The sequence below is a fragment of the Balaenoptera musculus genome, chromosome 1 (genome assembly GCF_009873245.2).
Source record: "Balaenoptera musculus isolate JJ_BM4_2016_0621 chromosome 1, mBalMus1.pri.v3, whole genome shotgun sequence".
NCBI lineage: Eukaryota > Metazoa > Chordata > Mammalia > Artiodactyla > Balaenopteridae > Balaenoptera > Balaenoptera musculus.
Window position 1 is genome coordinate 84833332 of NC_045785.1, and position 2609 is coordinate 84835940.

General features: G+C 40.7%; 1 pseudogene; it reads left to right on the plus strand.

Annotated features, from left to right (window-relative positions):
• Positions 1-596: 596 nt before the first annotated feature.
• Positions 597-2407, plus strand: LOC118899884 (annotated as a pseudogene).
• Positions 2408-2609: the final 202 nt, after the last annotated feature.

A 2609-nucleotide genomic window follows, 5' to 3' on the forward strand; every position in this document is an offset into this window, starting at 1 on the left:
ATAGTGATTAAAAGGTGACATCACTATCAAACTTACAGAAATAAAAAGTATCACATGGAAATACTATAAACAATTTTATGTCAATAAATTAGATAATTTAGAGGAAATGGACAAATTCCTAGAAACACAAATTACCAAAACTGACTGAAGAAGAAATAGAAAATTTGAGTAGACCTCTAACAAAGAGAATGAAATAGTAATTTTAAAACTTCCCACAAAGCAAAGCTCAGAACCAGATAGATTGACTGATGAATTCTATCAAACATTTAAATGGGAATTAATACCAATCCTTCACAAACTTTTCCAAAACATAAAGGAAGAGGGAACATTTTCAAACCCATTCTATGAGGCCAGTGTTACCCTGATACCAAAACCAGACAAAGATATCACAAGAAAAAAAAAAAAAAAAATCCCATATACCTCTGCCCTGACCCATATCAGAGGTACAGCCAACAAGCCACACAACCAGAATCTAGAGCATAAAATGCCTAGGTCAGAGCATACCTTCCTGCTCTGCTCCACCCCCACAGGCCTCCCCTCCTCCTTCTAACCTTTGGGGGTTGAAAACCCCGGCACCCTGTGCACTCTCTACAGCCATGAAGGTCCTTGGGAACCTGTACAAGAAAGACATACTGAGCAATAACATGCAGAACTGGGGAAGGCAGAGAGCACCTAATGCCACCTATCAAGCTCACCATGTCAGCAGGAACAAGAGGTCAGGTGGTAGAGACCAGAGGTGGCTTTTTTGGTTGCACAGTTTGGCTAACAGGCTTATCTGGAGCAGGAAAAACCACAGTGAGCATGGCTTTGGAGGAATACTTGGTTTGCCAGGTTATCCGTGCTATACTCTGGTTGTTGACAACGTTCATCAAGGTCTCAATAAAAACCTTGGCTTTAGTATTGAACAGAGATGAGAATGTTGGATGAGTTGCAGAAGTTGCTAAGCTGTTTACAGGTGCTGGCTTAGTGTGCATTACAAGTTTTATATTGCCTTATACTCAGGATCACAATAATACAAGGCAAATTCAGGAGGGTACAAGTTTGCCTTTTTTTGAAGTATTTGTTAAATGCACCTCTGCATGTTTGTGAGCAGAGGTTATCAAAGGACTCTAATAAAAAGCATGGGCTAGAGAAATTAAATGTTTCACTGGGTTTGGTTCTGAATATACAAAACCAAAAGCCCCTGAACTGACGCTGAAAACAGACTCCTGTGACATAAATGGCTGTGTGCAGTAAGAGTTATGGAACTTCTTTGGGAATGGGATATTGTACCTGTGGCATCTTGTGTGTGCCAGAAAATAAAGTTCATTTGGCAAAAACAGATGGAGAAACATTATCAGCATTAAAAATTAATAAAGTGGTTGTGCAGTGTGTGCAGGTTTTGGCAAAAGATTGGCGCATCTCACTGAATGGCTTTAGCAGAAATGGGAAGTACTTGCAGTGCCTTCATTTTGATTATCTTCTGGATGGAGACATCATTAATTTGTCAGTGCCTATATTTCTGACAGCTACTCAAGAAGGTAAATGCTGGACATCTGGACAGCTTTTGCTCTGATGTAGGAGGGTCACTGTGCAGCTCTTCTTCACAATCCAGAGGTTTTTTTTAACACAGGAAGGAGGAATGCTGTGCTAGACAGTGAGGAACAACATTCAGGACCACCTCTACATCAAGATTTGTTTTGGAACAAGGAGATTGGCTGATTGAAGGAAATCTTCAAGTCTTTGACCAAATTTATTAGAATGATGATCTTGATCAGTATTGTTTCACTCCTACTGAGCTAAAGCAGATGTTTAAAGATACGAAGGCTGATGCTACCTTTGAATTTAATTATGAAACTCAGTCCACAATGGACATGCTCCATTAATACAGGATATCAAAAGCAACTTCTAGAGAGCAGCTTACAGGTGCCCTGTCTTTCTCCTTCACCCTCTTGGTGGCCTGACAAAAAATAATAATGTTCCTTTGAAGTGGCACATGAAGCAACAGGCTGTAGTGCTAGAGGAAGAAATCCTGAATCCTGAAACAACAGTGGTGGCCATCTTTCCATATCCCATCATGGACCAACTGAGGTCCAGTAGCATTGCAGAACACTGATGGTCGCAGGAATCGACTTTTATACTGTTGGGTGAGACTCTGCTGGCATGTCTCATCCAGAAAACAGGGAAGGGTCTTTATGAGCCAACTCATAACAGCAAAGAGATAACAATGGCCCTTGGCTTAATCACCTTGGAAATAGTTTCCCTTCAAGTTACAGTTTACAACAAGAAAAAGAAGCATATAGACTACCATGACTCTGAACACCATGAAGACTTTGAATTTATTTCAGGAACACAAATGTGCAGACTTGCCCAAGAAGGCCAGAAACCTCCTGAAGTGTCAGGACTCCCTAGGCCTGGACCGTGCTGATAATACTACAGATGCTTGGAGAAACCTTAAGCTGTTAACCCAGTCACTCTATCTTTGACACTTCACTAAGGAACAGAAGGGACCAATAGTTACTGTTGGCATTTCTTTGTAGTGGTGTCTGTCTGGACACCCTTTCTAAAAAACAGACCATTTTCCTTAATTAGCATCAGTTTTGGTCTGCCCTATGAGTTTTGTTTCGAAC